We start from the raw sequence: 21,809 nt of genomic DNA, 5'->3' as shown, positions 1-21,809 counted from the left end.
TGGTCAAGCAACTTTAATTAGGGAAATGTTCTAGTTGAGCTAAGTAGAAATTGAGTTGAGTAATTGCAGAAAGTTAAATGGCGGGAAAGTAAATAAAAAAAGATCTAAATGCTGGAAATAAAGATCAGAATGTAAATGGCGAAAAGTAAATTGCAGAATCTTAAATGGGGAGTTGGGAGGATGAGCATAAAAGTAAATGGCAGAAAATAAAGAGAATGGGTAAGATCAGAAATGGGGGATTCATTGGGCTCAGGAGATGTTGTATTCTCCGGATCAAGTTCATTCTCATCTCTTCCTCAATCAATGCATTCATTGATCTCCTTGGCAATCTTAAGTGATTGGATTCCAATTCCTTGGTAATTCAATCTCCTAAATCTTGATCATTAGCCAATTCCTTGGTCTAATTGCTCATGAGAAGAGATGAAGTATGGTCACTGATTATACCACATGTATTCCCAAATCAAAGTGTTGGTAGGATTATATGTCACTATATCCATCCAAACCCCAATTCGGTCCAACATGAGAAAGCATTTCTAGCATGATCTCTTCATTCCTCTTCCAAGGTTCTGAAGAGATCCAAGTATGAATAGCTTCTTTTCCAAGACAACTACCTAATTGGATGAAGATTGAAAGCTTTCTAGTAAAATCAAGAGAAAAAAAAAGAAGAAGAAGAATGAAAACTATTATTGATCCATCAAATTACAACAGAGCTCCCTAACCCAATGAAAAGGGGTTTAGTTGTTCATAGCTCTGGAAATGGAAGAAGATAAAGAAGAATGCATTGTCCAATTAAAATAGAAACTACAGAGAAAGTAAAATATACAGAGTGTCGTTCTCCAAAATACAAAAAGCCCCCTACTAGTTCAAAACTACTCTTATATATACTACTCTTCTGCTCTTCTAGTTGGATCTTCAAGTCTTGGATATGGGCCTTTGATCTTGAGTTGAAGCAGTTATAGTCTTCAGTGGGCTCAGCTTTGCTTGCAGAAAAAGTGTGGGTTAGGCATGGACGTTAGTTAGGACGTTAGTGGTGTTAACGTTAAGTGAAAATGTGGGTTCGAGAACGTTAGTGACGATCACCTTTTTTACTAACGTTCCAAACCAAAATGATCTACGTTAACTTCAACGTTAGTGGCACTAACGTGACCACTAACATTGCCTCTTGGTCCTTCGCAAACGTTATTGGCATTCACCTTTTCCAATAACGTTGCTAATTGCCTCTTTTCCCCACATTAGAGTTCACGTTAGTATAACTAACGTGACCCTTAACGTGGGCATGCCTAAGCTTCGAGAGCGTTAGTGACACTTACCTTTGTCACTAACGCTCCAAACGCCCCTCCTTCCCATGTTAGAGTTCACGTTAATTAGATAAACATGGCCACTAACGTAGTGGCAATTGCCATCTCCAACGTTAGTGACAAAGGTGAGTGTCACTAACGTTGGCAATTTCTTCTTCCTCCCACGTTAGAGTTCACGTTAACTGAATTAACGTGACTCTTAACGTGGCTAAGTGTGACATTTTGGGGCGTTAGTGGCATTCACTTTTACCACTAACGTTGGAGCTCCCTTTTTCCTCCACGTTAGCTACCACGTTAATGTAATTAACGTGGCAACTAACGTGGGCTATGATGGCTTCGAAGGCGTTATTGGTGATCACTTTTCTCATTAACGCTACAAGCTTATGCCCATTCCACGTTAGTGGGTGGTCACGTTAATTAGATTAACATGGCTACTAACGTGGCTCTTCCTTGCTTCTTTTGTCCTGAAATCAAGCAAATAAAGTGCATCAAAGCTCTATTCCAAGTCATGAGATCATGCATTATCCAATTTGTCATTCAATTCACGCATAATTCTCATGAAATCATGAAAAGTTCACAATGTTTTCTTAAATCAAGATGTAAGTGTATTTCTACCCAAAACTTGCTTATTTACTAAGAAAATGCATGAAACTACCCTAAAACAGTAAAGAACAGGTTAGTGAAATTGGCCAAAATGCCCTGGCATCAGGCGATCTCTTTCTTTTTCCACGTTAGAGTTCACGTTAATTGGATTAACGTGACTCTTAATGTGGCTGTGTGTGGCCTTTTGGAACGTTAGTGGTGTTCACTTTTACCACTAACGTTGGAGCTTCTCTTTCCTTCCACGTTAGTTCCCACGTTAATGTAACTAATGTAGCAACTAACGTGGGTTATGATGGCTTTCGAAAGCGTTATTGGTGGTAACTTTACCACTAACGTTGCAAGCTTGCTCCCTTTCCACGTTAGTGGTCACGTTAGTGAGACTAACGTGGCTGCTAACGTGGCTCTTCTTTTCTTCCTTTGTCCTGAAATCAAACAAACAAGGTGCATTAAAGCTTTGTCTCAAGTCATGAGATCATGCATCATCCATTTTATAATTAAATTCATGCATAATTCTCATGAAATCATGTAAAGTTCACAATGTTTGCTTGAATCAAGATGTAAGTGTATATTCATCCAAAACTTGCTTATTTATTAAGAAAATGCATGAAACTACCCTAAAATAGTAAAGAAAAAGGTCAGTAAAACTGGCCAAGATGCCCTGGCATCACAACACCAAACTTAAAGCTTGCTTGTCCCTAAGCAAGTATTGAAACATAAGAATGATGAATGAAAGAACAAGAGAAACAAGTTCTTATTATATAAGTCAAGTTCTTGGTCTATGGGGTTTCATGCATAGCAACTTAGGTTAATTCCTTTACTGGTTTTCAGGACCTTATCATGCTCTTGAATACTTGCTTGATTTCATCCTATGAGATCCTTATTCCTTGATCTCCCCCTTCTTTTCAGGTTTTATTGCATTCTTAGGCTAAGTGCTTTGTGAGGGGGCACTCTTTAAAATAAGCTTTCAGCCAACACTCCTGAACCAGTTGGTTCAAGGTGCTGGGTGTTGAAACACCCCTAAGGACCTACTCCCTCAAGTCTCTCTCCCCCATACATGCACACCACAGGCATATGGTTTGTTATTTTCTTTCCTTGAGGCCTTGGTATCCAGCACCTCTTTAGGTTACTAAGTGTTCTGTAGCAAGGTTGCTCTTGATAGTGGATTTTCAGTTGATAATCCCGGGTTAGTTAACCCAAGTTACCAAGTGATGAAGCATTCCTGAGAACTTATTCATCCAAGAAGATCCTTTGCACAGGAACACCACAGACACATCCCTCAAGATTTAAACCCTTGGTGCCCAGCCTTATTTCTTATTCTTTTTCTTTCTTTTTCAAACTCTCACTGTTCTTTTCCTTTTTCTTATTAGGATCTTGTTGTTTAGCTAGTCTCATAGAATGTGCTTCAAGCATATGATTCAGAACATGTAGTTGCCTGTATACCTTGTTGGTGAACCAACTTAGCTAACCAATTACCACACCACAAGCATTGAGAACTTACTTTACAAGATGAACCCCACTCTGGTTTTTCATAACATTTTCTTTTATTTAGCTTAAAAGGACAAGCATACATTTAAGCAGGAAGAAAATGAAAACAGGGAAATTAGACCAGCATACATAGAACTAAGCAATGAAATCTCAAAGACAGAATTGAAAATTCCTAAGCTACTATGGATGCATGTTCTATTTCATACATGATCTTCCTTATTTTAGGCTTGAAGGAAAGAAAAGGAAAAGAAACTCCACCACTTTTTACTCATGAGGATGCCCATGCTCTCATTCTTGTTTATCCTCTTTGTGTCCTTCTTGATTGCTCGAATCCCCATTTCCTTTGCGCTTCCCGATCAAATTTTTCCAGAAGCCAGCATCTTCCATCTTCTTCTTCAATGTTTCCTTCTGTTGTTTCAGCTTCCCCTCCTCTTGTTCTGTTAGGTCTTTGTGAACTGTATCATACCTCAGGATCGTAGAGTGCAAATTATGCATATGCCCAGCCATATAAGTCAACTTGGCCTGAGTGTTTATATTGAATTCTTCCCTGTGTAGTTGCCGTCCTTCATTAAGCTCGTTGAATGCTTTTATCTGAGCTAACTGACATTGGTTGAGTTCTTGAAGGCATTTATCTTGACGCTCTTGCCTTTCAATTACTTGATTGATGGCTTGGGTGCGCTGGGAGTAGTATTCCTGTTGCTGCTCCATTTGTTATTTCTGCCACTCCCTTTGTTGATTCATCCAATTAGAGAGTAGTTCTTCTTGACAATCCATCCTTTGGGATTGAAAGTGAGTTGTTGGTCTTGTCCTTCTATATATCTCCTTGCTAGATCCTCAACGGCTCCTTGAATGTGAACCAGATTTATGTTGGTTGGATCGTATCGCTCTTCTTGCTGGTATTCTGTTTGTTGAGGTTCTTCTTGATGAGGTTCTTCTTGTGATGTTCTTTTCCTTCTCTGAGGCCTTCTTTGTTGTTGAGTAGGTGCCACATATGTTATACGCTGGAGCGTAACTAACCTTCCAGAGTTTAACCAATTTGGATTGCTATCTTCGAAGACTACCTTGGCTTTCATACATATTCTCATGATGGTACTGGGGTAGCAAAGCCGAGCACTCGGATCAATCTTCTCGGCTGCTTCTTGGATCCCCTCAACTATAATTTCATGTACATTGATGTCTCCACCCCTCATTATGCAATGTACCATAGTGGCTTGAGCAATGTTGACCTCAGAATTGTTTGAGGCTGGGAGGATAGATCTTCTCACGAGCTCAAACCATCCCTTGGCTTCCGGGATGAGGTCTCCTCTTCTAATGAACCGTGGCCTCTTATCCGAATACCTTTCCCAATCTGATCCTATAACACACATGTCGTTCACAATTTCTTCAAGTTCATCATTGTCGGGGCCATTACTTATTCTTTCTTGATAACTAGGCTTATCAGAAGGTTGTGATCTCAGATGAAGAGTCCTCATGATGGCATTGGGACTGAAGTCCACCTTTGTTCCTCTCACGTAGCTTTAGAAGGTAGGAGCCTTGGTAGTGTCTTCTCTGGCTACATTGGCATAGAACTCCTTAATGAGATTTGTATTTATCTTTGTGTTTGGGTTCGTGATCTCTTGCCAACCCCTTTGTTCAATCTTCTCTCTAATCTGTGGGCACTCATCATCGTTGAACTGTAATGTCAATTCTGGCAATATTTTCTTGTGTTTTATCCGTTCAAATTAGAGCTCATGGAAGGCGGTCTTGAACCTCCATCAAAAGGAATGCTCTCCACCGGTTCCTTTTCCTTTCGCCTCTTGGAGCTTGATGATGCCATTAGTAGAAGTTGGTACGTGAAGGTGTTGAAAAGTATGGATTGATGATGGAATTTGGCCGGGTTGAGATAGGGTGTAGCTGTAGGATTGTGTTAACATATTTTTGGATGAAGGAAGAAGTGTTGGGTGTGTGTTTCGAGAGAGAAAAGAATGAAATGAAAGGGCATTTGAATATGGAGGGGTATAAAGTGGGGGTCATTTATATAGGCAGATGATGGGTGATCAAAGGGTGTGGATTGATAGTAAGAACCAATGGTGGACGGTTGGGGTTTGGTACAAAATGAGCACAAGGATAATCACTTTATATGACGTCGTGAGTTTTTATTACTTGATACGACCCGGTACACTTGCCGGTTAGTTTGTGGTGTTTTGTGAGAAATTCGTTTTTCATCAAAATATCTCATCAGATTGGTTCGGTCTCCAAGGATATCATTCTTCCAATGTTGCATGGCAACATTTCCCAATGCATTCCTTTTGAAGACATGTGTATAGTCCCCCTTTGTGAAGTGGCCGAACCTCCCTCTCAATTTGTCTCATCACTTCTGTTCAATCCTTTCTTCATTTCCTACACAAGACAAAAGGAAAGCAAAAGCTAGCATTGACATTTTTTGGTGGCAAAAGTTAAAGAGTGGACTGGCTACTTTATAGATTTTTGTTTTTAAAATCTAAATGCTATCCATGAATGCAAACCAACTGACTTATTTAGTGTTCATGTATGCAACATTGGTGACACCAAACTTAGTTTGTGATCATGTAGTGTAAAAAGAGTTGAGTAAGGCTCTAAGATCAACGCTATATGAATTGTGTTTATGTCCTCTTAGTGTGCCTTGAACACCAAACTTGTTGTTCACTATATGTTGCATACAAAGGTTCATCTAAATGTTTGTCAAAGTTGATTTGGAATTCATGAACCTTACTTTATTAACTACTTTAATCATCCTAAAAAAAATAAAACATGGGTTGCCTCCCATGAAGCACTTCTTTAGCGTCATTAGCTTGACGTTTAGCCTTAGTCAGGGTGGTTGATAATGCCTCAAATCTTCCCCTCTCGCAGTGAATCTGTCTCCGTTGGCTTCATTAAGAATCTCCACATGTTCCACGGAGAGAATTCTGCTGATGGTGTAAATTTTAGGCAGCTGAGATGGAATGGTGGGGAGATGAGGTGGAATAGCTGGGAAATGAGCAGAGATTTCTTGTTCCTCTGTAGGGATTTTCTTGTTCCTCTGTAGGGATTTTCTTGTTCCTCCATCCCCTTGGCGCCTTCTTCCTTGTCTCTTTTAATGCTATCCTGCTCCTCGTGGCCTCTTTTTCCAGGGAAATTTTGTTGCTGGTCTCATATGACTCTGATGGGTTTAGCTCCTCTTAGGTTTCCTTTAGCTGTTGTGCCTTCTGACTGCATTGTTTGTCAATCAAAGGGATTCCCAGGTGTATTGTTTGTACTTCAGTGCTTGTTTCTTCCACCATTGCTTTATTGTGATCCTCCCTTGATTCCTTGTTTTCTTGATCTGCTTCTTGTGAGGGTCTGAAGACATTGAAGGTAAGTTGTTCATCATGTATCCTCAGTATTAGCTCTCCTCGCTCCACATCTATAAGTGCTCTGGCTGTGGCTAGGAATGGTCTTCCCAATATGATCGAATGGAGGTGACTCTCTTCCATCTCCAAGATAACAAAGTCTGTGAGAAGGAAGTAATTTCCAACCTTCAACAGCACGTTCTCAACCACTCCTATGGCTTATTTTTGAGTTTTGTCAGCCAACTTGATGATTACATCCGTGGGCGTTAGCTCATTGATTTGAAGCTTCTTCATGAGGGACAAAGGCATTAAGTTGATGCTTGCTCCCAGGTCACAGAGTCCCTTATCAATCACTGTTTCTCCTATAGCACAAGGGATGTGAAAACTCCCTGGATCCTTCCTTTTGTAGGCAACTCTGTTTGAATGAGAGCACTGCACTCCTTATTCATCAATATTGTTTGTCCTCCCTTTAGTGAATTTTTCTTGGTCAGCAGCTCTTTCATACACTTAATGTATGAGGGCATTTGTTGGAGAGCCTTGATGAATAGTATGTTTACATGGAGAGATACAAACATGTCGAGGAACTTTGAGTACACTTTCCTTTCTACACCCCCCTTGAGTCTTTGGGGAAAAGGTGCATATGGGTTCAGAATTTCCTTCTTCTTTAACTCCTCCTTCTTTGTGGGTTTGGTTTCTTGGTCATTCTCTTCTTGCTTCTCTACTGGAATATCTTAAGAGTGTTCTAATGGTTTATTCGGTTCTTCCACACTCCCCTCATCACTTATAGTGACCATCTTGCATTCTTCCCATCTTACTTTCCTTGCTTCACCTCTCTGGTTTTTTTCTGTGTCACTTGGGAAGCTATCAGTAGGCTTGGGAATCTACTGAGAGAGATATCCCACTTGAGACACCAGCCTCTTGATGGTGTCTCCCTGGTTTTTGATATTAGCTCACACTTCATCCTTGAACACTCTGTTGTCTTGGACTTCCTTGCATATACCTTCAAGTAGAATCTCAATTCTGGAGAGCCTATCTTCGGATGGTGATGGTGGGTTGAGATTGGAGGGGTGAGAAGGGACATTTTGGTTTTGATATGGATGTTGGGAGGTATTATTGTGTGGGTGTTGATATGATCTCTATGTGGAATGTTGGTGAGTTGTATTGTTGTTGGGGTTGTGACGTCTCTGATCTTGGCCTTGATCTTGTTGATTTCCCCACCTAAACTTTGGGTGGTTCTTCCAACCAGGATTATAAGTTTTGGAGCATGGATCATGGGTTTGCCTAGGTGAGTTCCCAATATAGTTGGCTTGTTCCCGGTCACCCTCTTCCTCTGTATTTACTCCTTCTTGAGCTGCTGATGAGGTGGTGACTGCTGCAACCTGGTTTCTTTCCATTTTCTTGGTAAGGTCGGCCAGCTGCTTGGTGATCATCTTGTTCTGAGCTAGCAGAGCGTCCATGTTGTTCAGCTCCATCACTCCTCGAGTGTTGCTCCTTTCAGAAGCATAGAAGTAGTCATTCTCAGCTACAGTCTCGATTACATCTATGGCTTCTTCAATGGTCTTCTTCTTGTTTAGAGATCCCCTGGATGAGTGGTCTACTGCCTTCTTTGATTTATAGGGAAGACCCTCATAAAAAATGTGTAACTGCACCCATTCATTGAACATGTCTGGCGGGCACCTTCTTGTTAAGTCCTTAAACCTCTCCCATGCTTCATAGAGAGTTTTACCATCTTGTTGCCTGAAGGTTTGTACCTTAGCTCTCAACCTGTTGATTCTTTGAGGAGGGTAGAATCTCGCGAAGAATTTGTTCACCACATCTTCCCACATTGTTAAGATCTCTTTCGGAAAGGATTCCAGCCATTTAGATGCTTTATCCTTGAGTGAGAAGGGGAACAAAAGCAGTCTATAAGTGTCAGGATGAACACCATTAGACTTCACAGTATCACATATCCTTAGGAAGGTGGTTAGATGTTGACTGGGGTCTTCTTGGGCACTTCCTCTGAATGCACAGTTGTTCTGAACGAGGGTGATGAGTTGGGGCTTTAGTTCAAAGTTATTGGCATGTATAGTTGGCTTTTGGATGCTACTTCCATAATTTCCTGGGTTTGGATTGATATAAGAGCCTAGAACTCTTCTCTCTTGCCCAGCATGATTTACTGGGCCTTCTCTGGCATGGTTGTGAGCTTCTTCTTCATGGTGATTCTCCATATTCTCCTCCATGTATGTTTCAAAATACTCTTCCTCTTCCTCAGCACCAACGACTCTCTTCCCTTTTGCTTCCCTCCTTAATCTAAGGAAGGTTCTCTCAGGTTCAGAATCAAAGGAAGTTGAAGCCCCACTTCTTCTACCTGTCATACAACCAACAAAGCAAAAAGGCAAGAAAGAAGATGAATGAAGAAATTACTCTTGTTAGAATGGTTGTTAGTGTGAGTGGTGCAATGTTTCAAACAGTTAGTGGGTTAGTGAACTAAATTGTAAACAACTAAGAAAACACAACAAACGGGCAAGGGAAAAAGGGAAGAAAATAGCTAAAACTGAAAGTAAATCACTCAGATGGAATTAAACAAAACAAAAGAAAATTGCTCAATCTAGTTATCCTCCAACTTAATCATTGTCGATACAAAATCAATCCCTGGCAACGGCGCCATAAACTTGATGCACGGAAACTTGTCTCTCAACAAATTTCCCTTAGGCAAGTATACCGAATTGTCGTCAAGTAAAAACTCACAATAGAGTGAGGTCGAATCCCACAGGGATTGATTGGTCAAGCAACTTTAATTAGAGGAATGTTCTAGTTGAGCTAAGCAGAAATTGAGTTGGGAATTTGCAGAAAATTTAATGGCGGGAAAGTAAATAACAGAAAATGTAAATGCTGGAAATAAATCATTGGGCTTAGGAGATGTTGCATTCTCTGAATCAAGTTCATTCTCATCTCTTCCTCAATCAATGCATTCATTGATCTCCTTGGCAATCTTAAGTGATTGGATTCCAATTCCTTGGCAACCCAATCTCTCTAAGCTTGAACAATTGCCCAATTCCTTGATTTAATTGCTCATGGAAAGAGATGAAGTATGGTCACTGATTATACCACATGTATTTCCAAATCAAAGTGTTGGTAGGATTATATGTCACTATATCCATCCAAACCCCAATTTGGTCCAAAATGAGAAAGCAATTCTAGCATGATCTCCTCGTCTCTTTTCTAAGGCTTAGAGGAGATCCAATTATGGAGAGTTTCTTTTCCAAGACAACTAACCAATTGGATTAAGATCAAATGCTTTCTAGTAAAATCAAGAGAAAAGAAAGAAGAAGAAGAATGAAAACTATAATTGATCCATTAAATTACAACAAAGCTCCCTAACCCAATAAAAAGGGGTTTAGTTCTTCATAGCTCTAGAAATGGAAGATGATAGAGAAGAGTGCATTCTGAATTTAAACTAGAAGTTGCAGAGAAACTAAAATATACAAAGTGTAGTTCTCCAGTTCCAGATCCCTTTTTAATTCAAAATTATCCCTATATATACTACTATTCTGATCTTCTAGTTAGCTCTTCAAGTCTTGGATATGGGCCCTTGATCTTTAGTTGAAGCAGTTACAGTCTTTAGTGGGCTCAGCTTTGCTTGCAGAAAGAATGTGAGTTGGGCATGATGGGAGGTTAGTTAGGACGTTAGTGGCATTAACGTTAAGTGTAAACTTGGGTTCAAAAGCGTTAGTGACGATAACTTTGTCACTAACGTTTCAAACTAGTTGATCCACATTAACTTCAACATTAGTGGTACTAAAGTAACCACTAACGTAACCACTTAGCCCTTCGCAAGCGTTATTGGCACTTACTATTACCAATAACGTTGCTCTTTGTCCCTCTCTTCCACGTTAATGATCCACGTTAGTGTAACTAATGTGGCCCTTAACGTGGGCATGCCAAGGCTTGAGAGCGTTAGTGACACTTACCTTTGTCACTAACGCTTCAAAACGCCCCTTCCTTCCACGTTAGTGCTTCTCGTTAATGGAATTAACGTGACCACTAACGTGGGTATGCTTGCCATCTCCAACGTTAGTGAAAAAGGTTAGTGTCACTAACGTTGGCATATCATCCCTTTTTCCACGTTATCCTTCACGTTAGTGGTCTTAACGTGACCACTAACGTGGGCAATCTTCGCCTACTCCAGCGTTAGCGATAAAGGTGAGTGTCACTAACGTTGGCGATCTCTTTCTTTTTCCACGTTAGAGTTCACGTTAACGTGACTCTTAACGTGGATGTGTGTGGCCTTTTGGAACATTAGTGGTGTTCACTTTTACCACTAACGTTGGAGCTTCTATTTCCTTCCATGTTAGTTCCCACGTCAATGTAACTAATATAACAACTAACGTGGGTTATGATGGCTTTTGAAAGCGTTATTGGTGGTAACTTTACCACTAACATTGCAAGCTTGCTCCCTTTCCATGTTAGTGGTCACGTTAGTAAGACTAATGTGGCTGCTAACGTGGCTCTTCTTTGCTTCCCTTGTCCTGAAATCAAACAAACAAGGTGCATCAAAGCTTTGTCTCAAGTCATGAGATCATGCATCATCCATTTTATCATTCAATTCATGCATAATTCTCATGAAATCATGTAAAGTTCACAATGTTTTCTTGAATCAAGATGTAAGTGTATATTCATCTAAAACTTTCTTATTTATTAAGAAAAATGCATGAAACTACCCTAAAATAGTAAAGAAAAAGGTTAGTGAAACTGGCCAAGATGCCCTGGCATCACAAATCACATTTCTGGACTTTACTATAAGTTTGTGTATTTTTCTGTGATTTCAGGTATTTTTTGGCTGAAATTAAGGGACCTGAGCAAAAATCTGATTCAGAGGCTGAAAAAGGACTACAGATGCTATTGGCTTCTGACCCTCCTGCACTCGAAGTGGATTTTCTGGAGCTACAGAAGCCTAATTGGCGCGCTCTCAATTTTGTTGGAAAGTAGACATCTTGGGCTTTCCAGCAATTTATAATAGTCTATACTTTACCCGAGATTTGACGGCCCAAACTGGCGTTCAAAGTCAGCCTAAAACTTTTTGGCGTAAAACGCCAGAACTGGCACCAGAATTGGAGTTAAACGCCCAAACTGGCACCCAAGCTGGCGTTTAACTCCAAGAACAGCCAATGTACAAAAAAGTTTCAATGCGCATCCCAAGCACACTCCAAGTGGGCCCCGGAAGTGGATTTCTGCACTATCTGCACCTAGTTACTCATTTTCTGTTAAACTAGGTTACTAGTTTAGTATAAATACTTCTTTTATCTATCTTTGGATCATCATATGTAACTTTTGACATCTGAGAACCTCTTTAGAGAGGCTGGCCTCATGGCCATGCTTAGACTATTTTCACTTATGTATTTTCTACGGTGGAGTTTCTACACCCCATAGATTAAGGTGTGGAGCTCTGCTGTTCTTCATGAATTAATGTAATTACTACTCTTTTCTATTCAATCACGCTTGATTCCATTCTAGGATACTCAGTCATACTTCAATCTGGAGAATGATATAATCCATGACACTCATCATTATTCTCAATTCTATGAACGCGTGCCTGACAACCACTTCCATTCTATCTGAGCTCAACATAGTCATTGGGCGACAGCTTGAGTGTGTATCTCTTGGGTATCTAATACATGGACCGAGTCTATGAGATTAGTATCTTCGTGGTATAGGCTAGAACCAATTGGCAGCATTCATGGGATCCAAAAAGTCTAAACCTTGTCTGTGGTATTCCGAGTAGGATCTGGGAAGGGATGACTGTGACGAGCTTCAAACCTACGAATGTTGGTGATGGGTTGAAAATGAATTTCAACACCTAAAACTTACTGGCAAGTGTACCGGGTCGCATCAAGTAATAATAACTCACATGAGTGAGGTCGATCCCACAGGGATTGAAAGATTGAGCAATTTTAGTTAGGTGGTTGATTTAGTCAAGCGAACAAGAGTTGATTTGAGTGATTTGTATCCAACAGAAGCTAAATTGCATGAAATATAAAGGGAGAGGGGTAATTGACAAGGATTTAAAGTGCAAAAGAATTAAAAGAGCTGAATCTTAAAGTGCAAGTAATATAAATTGCAGAAACTTAGATTGCAAGAAATGTAAATAACTGAAATTTAAAATGCAAGAAATGTAAATGGCTTGAATCATAAAAGGAATTGGGAGCTGGGAGTGCAAAAATTAAACAAGCAGAAGTAAATGACAATTAACAGAGAAAGGAAGAATTGCTTGAGGAACTAAACAGAAAGTGAAATGTACCTCAATTGCAATAACTAAAAGAAAGTTAAAGATCTCAAGGGTGGAGGAGACTAGAAAACAAGTCTAGATCTCAAGTCCTTTCTTGATCCAACAAGAACAATTGCAAAAGAAGTGGAAGGGTAAATTGCAGAAGAAGTAGAAGATGAAAGCAGTAAATAGAAGTTGGATTCAAATCACAGTTTCTAGAATTATGCAGAAAAATAAACAAAGAGATCTCAAGGTGAGATTGAAACAGAATTTCTTCAATTCTCCACCCAAGATCCAAGACAAGAAGTAGAGAGTCCAGAAGCAAGAACAAGGAAGAAGAGAGATCAATTCTCCTTCCCAATTCTCAGAGATCCAAAGTGACAAATCACAAGAAAGTTAAAAATGAAAATTCTAAAATGAGGTTCAAAAGTCAAGCCCCTCTCTAAATCAAACTAGCTTCTATTTATACACTTCCTATTTTTGGATTTTAGAATTTGTAGTGCACTTTTTAATTTGGTGAAGAATTGAATTTAAATTGAATTTTGGTTCAATTTTGGCCCATGGGTGCTTGCTCCCAGTAGTGTGCTCAGTTGGCGGGGAGAGTGCAGCATCATGCTGCTTGTGGTGTGTCTTGTTGGGTCGTGCCAAGCTTGGATAGCACCAGGGTAGCGCTCAGCTCTCCCCAAGAGTGCAGCACTCCCTTTGCTGTCTTGAGGCTTGTCTCGTGCGCACCAATGCTCCTTGGACCGTGTCAAATTATTGTGCTCAGCTCTCCTTGAAAGCGTAGCTTCTTTGCTTGAGGAATGGGGTCCCAGCTTCAAACCATGGTGGAGACATTTGGGCGCCCATTTTCTTTGTAAAGGAAACAAGGCCAGTGCATGCCTTGAGTGGGAGTTCCTTGGTTCGAATCTTTGCTGAGCCACTTTAGCTTATTTTCCTTTGCAAAGCTTTGTAATAGCACTTCCTTCCTTTCCTTAGGTGCTTGGTTCGATTCTTGGGGAGTGCATTTCAGCCAAATTTGGCTTAATTCCTTGGAGAATAGTGCTTCATTCTTCTCTAGGCACATGGGTTCGAACCTTGTGGCAAGCATTGGCAAGATTTTCTCTTTGAATTTATTTTAGAGGATGCCCGATAATGCTCTTGGCAAGAGCTGAGCATTGTGCTTCTTCCCTTGCTTCCTTGGTTCATTATAGTGCTCAGCTCACAAGGAGAGCGTAGCATTCCCTTTGCTTGGCCTTGGCCTCTTGAGTAGCGCTCTTTGTGAGAGTGATGTGTTCTTGGTAAGAGCTCTATGGCTCTTGCTCCATGATGTTGCGCTACACTTCTCTCTTCCTTGGGCCACGCTTCTCTTCCTTTGGCTATGCTTCTTAAGCCACGATTTCTTGTTTTTTTTTTTCTTCACCTACAAGTAATCAAAACAACCAATCAAAATATCACCAAATCCACAAGGTTTATAAATCATTCAAAAACCAATTAAATTTAGCTTAAACCTCATGATTTAGTATCAATTAAAGGGTGGTTGACTGATTCAATGAAACCATGCAATTCCACTCCAAATTACTTACTTACAATGTAAGAAAATGCATAAAATATAATGAAACATGTGAAAAATGCTTGAAAAGCTAGCATATGATGACTTGTCATCACAACACCAAACTTAAAACTTGCTTGTCCCCAAGCAAGCACTAAACATAAGAGAAAATAAAATGAAATAGAGAAGTATGCATGTCTTTATTTAGCAGATAGTTGAACAAGGTTCATGGGGTTTTATGCTGATCAATGGTAGCTCATTTATTACTTGCTGCTATATAAGAAATATTTCCTTAAAGGTTCACTAAGGTTGCTGCTGTAATGCTTTACTTTTTGCTTACTTCCTTTGCTAGCCTTTCCTTCTTTATTTTGCTTAGGGAGCTTATTACTTATTGAAGGCTTGGTGGCAAATGTTGCAGCAGCCTTTGGCTTAGTTGTGCTCAATATTCCTTCACCACATACACATGGCTTAACTTTTTCTTCCTAGGATCATTGATGCCCAGCATCTCTTTGGATAACTAAGTGTTTTGTAGCTAGGATGCTATTTATTGTGGACTTTCAGTTGGCAATCCCAAATCAGTTGATCTAAGTGGCCAAGTTTTGAAATATTCCTCAGAACTTACTTGTCCAAGCATATCCTAGTACAAAAACACCATAGGCATGTGTCCTAGGGTCCAAGCTATTGGTGTCTAGCCTTATTGTTTGTTTCTTTTCCAATTCTTGGCTTTTCTTTTTCTTTTTTTTTGTTTTGATTCATTCTCAAGGGACTTTCATTAATTGAAAGATTATAGCAGCAAACTAGCTTAAGCTTCAAAGAACATATCATTATGCAGCATTCATTTTATGAGCTATCAATTGGATCAAACAAATACCACCACTAACTTTCATTCTAACTTTTGCAACATTGAACATTCACTGTTCTAATTCAAATATCTCTCTTTTACTAAAACAGCAAGGAGACAATACAAAATTCAAGCAAATAAAGGATGACAAGATTATGCAGATCACTTTCAAGCTAATTACTCAAAACGAAATGCAGAACAAAGAGCAATTGGAGGCATATCATGTTTTAGACATACATCTTCCTTATTTAATTTGAAATTATGAAAGAACTTCACCACCTTCTAGTTGTTATGTTCCTGGTTTTTGCTTGATTCTCCTTTCTTCTTCTTTCCATTCCAGAGCTTGGAGTAGTCCTGAGCTTCTTCGCCAGGGCATCTTCTATCCCAAACCTATGAGTCTAGTCTCCTCTAATATAGACATCATACGTTCTAAATTATTCTGAGTTCTTGCTCTCTGATGGTTTACTAACTTCGGGTATTGCTCATATGGCTTGATTTGTGGCTCCAACGCTGGCATGCAATGGTTTAGATAATCCAACTTTGCTTGAGTGTCTTCATCATACTCTATTCTATCTACGTGCCTATTCTCCCCAATAGTATGATACACATTCTTCCACCGATACAAGTTGTGAGTATACTCTCCATACTTGGCTTGGGTCAGGAACATTTTGTCATATGACTCTTTAAGATTTGTTGTTTGTTCTCTTTGCCCCTCAAGAACCTTTGTTTGGAATTCCTACTGTTGAGCCATCATTTGTTGTTGCCAGCTCTCTTGTTTCTCCTCCATTCTACGCTGCCAAGCTTCATTTTGTTCTCTGTCCTTCAAATATTACTATCGGTACTCTAGATATTGCTCTTGTTGCCTTGAATACTGCTCTTGTTCTCTCACGTTCTGTTGTGATATTTCCTCAAGAGCTCTTTGCAATTGACTCATGTCTATGGCACCATGAGCTTGCTCTTCCTCCACTTGTGGTCTTCTTCTCCTTTGGGGTCTTTCTTTTTGATCATCATCTTCAGTAATGCCTTCCATGCTTCTCTTTGTGATTTTCTTTCCCTTTTTTACTTTTTCTATGTCCTCATCTTCAAAGATCACTCCAGCTTTGTTGCATAGCCTTAGAATGGTGTTTGGATGACCAAGCCTACTTGATTTGTTTGTGCTTTCAGCTATCTCTTGAATACTGTCGGCTATGAGTTGTGCAAGGTTGATTTCTCCTCCATGTAGGATGCAGTATGTCAAGAGTACTCGCTTGATTGTGACCCCTGAGGTGTTTCCAGTAGGAAGTATAGATCTCCTTACTATCTCATACTACCCTTTGGCCTCAGGAATGAAATTTATTATTTTCAAGTGGCTTGGGACTCCTTTTGAATCTCTTTCCCAGTCTGTGTCTTCCAAGCATATCCCCTGTAAGATCTCATCGGGGTCATTCTCTCCCTGCAGTCTGGCCTCATAGCTAGGCTCTTCATAAGTTATGGTTCTCAACTTCAGTGCGCTAATCTCAGTTAGAGGATGGCATAGAAGTTCCCACCTCCTTTCCCTAGTGATTTGCCTCATGATGGGGTACTCCCCGTCCCTCAGCTCAAAACCCTTCTCATAAATGATATGCTTTGTTTTCATGAGCCTATGGTATTTTCTTTCATGAAACTGAGATCTAAATTTCCTTGCATCATAGGTTGGGGGTTCGGTCACCATTGATTCTTTTCCTTTTCTTTTCTTAGAACTTGAAGAGGCCATTGAATTTGGAGAGAGACGAAGAGAAAGGTGGGTTGTGTTTGGAGTGAGTTCGGTTTTGTTGTGGAAAGGAAAGAAAAATGATGTGCTGTTTAGGGAAAGGGAGTTATCGACCATGTTTTTGGAGTAGGAGAAGAGTGAAGCTAAGGTTTACAAGTGAAGGTAGCTTGTATGAATGTGTAAGCCATGTTGTGTTAAAGGCTATTTATAGACAAGGCTTTCAAGCTTTCTAACAAAACCACAAGGGAGGAGGGAGTTTTGTTATGAAAATGAAGGGTGAAGATTGAGTTGAACAATATAGAAGACTCATGAAATGAACGACCTGCATGCATTGTTGAAGATTGACGAGGATTCTTTCCCCATTGGGTGCATGCATTTCGGTGTCCAAGGGTGCATGCATGCAGATTTTTTTTTCAAGGGGCACGCTTTTCTAAGCACATGTGATCACTTCTCACTTGACTTGTCATAGCCGTGGCCCTCCCTTTTCTTGTCCTTTTCTCAATCTTCTTTTTCCGACTCAATCAAATCAACAAAATGGTGAGCTTTAGGATAGAAAATATAGCATGGTGGTGTAGTGATGGGCATTTAAACTATTTATCATGTTCTTTATTCATAAAGAACCAATTGTGTTCCTTAAATAATGAACCCAGATTTGGTGAACACCAAACTTGTCCCTTGCTAAGGAGTCAATATAAAATGCAATTAGTCCATCAGAATTGGTATATTATTCATAAAGCACATTTTATTTCCTACCATGAATTCCTAGAATGAAAACTATGTATGATCCATCTATGCATAATTTTGATTCTATGAACAAAGATTGATTCTTCTGAAATTTAATGCATGTGCAGACACCAAACTTAATGTTTGGCTATATACTTAATCAAAGTGAATAAGCATATAGTCTAAGATGCCTTGAGGAACTATTTTGGAGTGCCTTCAGGCACACCAAACTTAGAGCTCTAGCATATATTTCAAAATAATGCCTGCAATCATCATTTATGCTCATGAGAATTTAAATTCATGCTAGAAGGACCATTGATTATTGAAATTGAAATTGAGACAAGAATATTAAATCATGGGTTGCCTCCCATGTAGCGCTCTTTTATTGTCACTAGCTTGACATTTGACCCTCATTAGGGTGGTTGATGACAGTGGTGTCTCAGCTTGTCTCCTCTCATAGTAAGCTTCCTTCTAGTGTTTTGATGTTCAATTTCTGCATGCTCTAGTGAGAGAATCTTGTTGATAATGTAGTAGTCATCAGCTTGTTGATTTATTCCCAACTATTGATAAATTAGCTGCACTTTGTCTCCCTTTGAAAATCCTTCAGTTGGATCTTTTTATTTTCCACCCTCTTGGACTCTTTTTCTTGCCTCTCTTCCCTTTTTTTGATAATTTTTCTCCTTTGACAGTGAGCTGTTTGTTGGAATCTTTCTTCTCAGTGGCTAACACTTCACCTTCTTCTTGATTCTTCTCATCACTCGGTGCATTTTCATTCTCCTTTTGGCCTACCTTGTTGTTTGTCTCTTGCTTCAGAGGAAGATTAATGAGTGTCCTGTTGATTCCTTCTTTCCACTGCAAATCTTCTTTGTCAGCTTTCATGCACTCTTCATTTTCATCATTATGCTGCACTTCTGGAAAGAATTCAGAGTAATGCTTTCATCATGTAGCCTTAGACTCTCCTTGTTCAACATCTATGATGGCTCTTGCTGTGGCCAAGAATGGTCTTCCCAAGATGATAGATTCATTTCCTTCTTCTCCTAGATCCAAAATCACAAAGTCTGCAAGGAATATGAACTTATCCACCTTGACCAAAAGATTTTCAATTATTCCTTTGGGAAACACCACTAATTTGTCCACGAGCTCTAGGAACATTTGTGTGGGCTTTACCTCCTCTATGCATAGCTTTCTCATCATAGAATAAGGGATTAAGTTGATGCTGGCCCCTAAGTCACACAGTGCCCTTTTTATGGTTATATTGCCAATGGTGCAAGGTAAGAAAAAGCTCCCAGGATCTTTGAGCTTTGGGGGGAGACCTCTTTGAATTATAACAATGCACTCTTGTGTGAGAATAATGGTCTCCTTCTCAGGCCAGCTTCTCTTTTTGTTAATGAGCTCCTTCAAGAATTTTGCATATAGAGGCATCTGCTCTAATGCTTCAGCCAAGGGAATATTGATCTCCAATTTCTTGAAGACTTCAAGGAATTTAGAGAAGTGTTGATCCTTGGTTTCCTTGTTGAACCTTTAGGGGTATGGCAAGGGAGGTGTGAAAGTCTTCATTGCATGCTTCTGCCCTTGAGATGCTTCCTCCACTACCTGCTTCCCTTTCCTTAATTCTTGTGGCTAGTCATCCTTCTCTTCAAGCTTCTCTTGAGCTTGTTTGCTTGCAGTCATCTCTTCCGTGCTGCTAGCTTTGTCATTGTCTATAGGCCTCCTGTTATTTTCGTTGTTGCTCACCAAGATCTTTCAACTCCTCAGTTGGATGGCTTTGCACTCCTCTTTAGGATTTGGAATGGTATCACTTGGGAGTGAGCTTGTTGGCCTTTCAATCATAATTTGCTTGGATAATTGTCCCATCTGCCTCTCTAGGTTTCTTATTGAGGCTTCCTGGTTCTTGCTTGTTATCTCTTGGTTCTTGATAAACCACTATTTTATGGTTTATCTTGTGCTCAATTGAGTGGATTTTATCAACTCTTTACCCACTTATTCATAATATTTGCATGGTTTTATATTTCCTTCTTGATTTTGTGCTATGATTGAAAACATGCTTCTTTGATCTTATATTTGCTTATTATTAATCCTTTCTTATTACCATTAGATGCCTTGATATGTGTGTTAAGTGATTTCAGAGATTACAGGGCAGGAATGGTTTAGAGGATAGAAAGGAAGCATGCAAAAGTGGAAGGAATACAAGAAGTTGAAGAAACTGCAAAGCTGTCAGCCTGACCTCTTCGCATTCAAATAGTCATAACTTGAGCTACAGAGGTCCAAACGACGCGTTTGCATTTGTGTTGGAAAGCTAACGTCCGGGGCTTCGATATGATATATAATATACTATAGTTCCCCTGACGCTAGGCGACGCGACCGCGTGATCCATGCGGCCGCATTACAGTGACGGAAATCAGCGTGTTTGAATTCTTCTCCAGCGATTTCTGGGCTGTTTTCGACCCAGTTCGCGGCCCAGAAAACACATATTAGAGGCTATAAAGTGGGGGATTGCATCCATTCATAATCAGGCTTTCATGATTCACAATTTTTAGGAGTATATGTAGTTTTTAGAGAGAGAGGTTCTCTCCTCTCTCTTAGGATTAGGATTTAGGATTTCTCTTAGTTTTAGGAGTGCCTCTAAATCCCAAGTTCAACATTCTTTTTACTTTATATTTCTCTTTTTACTTTCAGATGCTTCAATGCTTGTATTAGATATGTTGCCCAATTGGCTTATGAACCTTTCCATGTTATGACTTAAATTTATGTTTAGACGTAGTTTGATTACTTTATTTACATGAATGCTTTTGATTTAATTTAGATATTCTCCCTTTTGGTTTTGGTTAAGAAATCAGTAACTTAGGAATTATCCAACTCAATAGCATAATTGATAATTGTTATCCTTGCTAATTGAATTGATCTTCAATAATCCCAATCTTTTCTTAGGAATTAACTAGGATTCAAAGATCTAACTAATTAGTCACTTGACCTTCTTCTGCTTTAAGTAAGGGTTAACTAAGTGAAATTAAGATTCAATTTTCATTATCATTGATAAGGATAACTTGGTCTGGACTTCCAATTTCTAATACCTTGCCAAGAGTCTATTTTATTATTATTATTTTATTTTACTTGTCATATAACATATTTCCACCTTACTTCCTAAACCCCAAATTTACAAACTCATAACCAATAATAAGAACATACCTCCCTGCAATTCCTTGAGAAGACGACCCGAGGTTTAAATACTCGGTTATCAATTTTAAAGGGATTTGTTACTTGTGACAACCAAAACGTTTGTACGAAGGGATTTCTATCGGTTTAGAGACTATATCTGCAACGCGACTATTTTTATGAACTTCTTTACTGGCAAAAATCCCGACGTCAGTTCTTCAGTATCTTTTCTAGCAACATTTCCAAGTTGGAGATTCTTTGGGTGTCCTGTGATGGTTGTGGCTGGTTGTGAGATGGTGAAGGTTGATGGTAGGTATTTTGGTTACTGGTTTGGTTATTGGGTGGATAGTAACTGGAGTGTGGGTGGTTGTTTTGGGGTTTTCTGTATGAATTGGGATTAGTATTTTGCTGGTTGTGGTTTTGGTTGTTTCTTGAGTTATTTTGGTTCGAATTTCTTTGCCATGATTGTTGGTTTTGAGTGTGGTTATCTCCCCATCTTAGGTTTGGATGGTTCTTCCATGATGGATTGTAGGTGTCACCATAAACCTCATTTTGGCCAGAGCCTTGATTATTCACATACTGAATCTGTTCTTGCTGTTGATCTTCTTGATTCTCTTCATTTTGCCCCATGTGGTTGATGGTTGGCTTGTATTTACTGCTGCAACTTGGAGACTATCAATCCTTTTAGCCATTTGCTCAAATTGTTGTTGGATTTGCTGCTGCATTATCTTGTGTTGAGCTAGGATTGTGTCTACTCCTTCCAACTCTAGCACTCCTTTCCTTTGTGATGGTTGGCGTTGTCTCTGATGGCCAAAGAAGTATTGATTTTTTGCCACCATATCAATGAGGTTTTGAGCTTCCTCTACTGTCTTCACC

The sequence above is a fragment of the Arachis ipaensis genome, chromosome B09 (genome assembly GCF_000816755.2).
Source record: "Arachis ipaensis cultivar K30076 chromosome B09, Araip1.1, whole genome shotgun sequence".
Classification (NCBI taxonomy): Eukaryota; Viridiplantae; Streptophyta; class Magnoliopsida; order Fabales; family Fabaceae; genus Arachis; species Arachis ipaensis.
Note: the sequence above shows the minus strand (reverse complement) of the source record.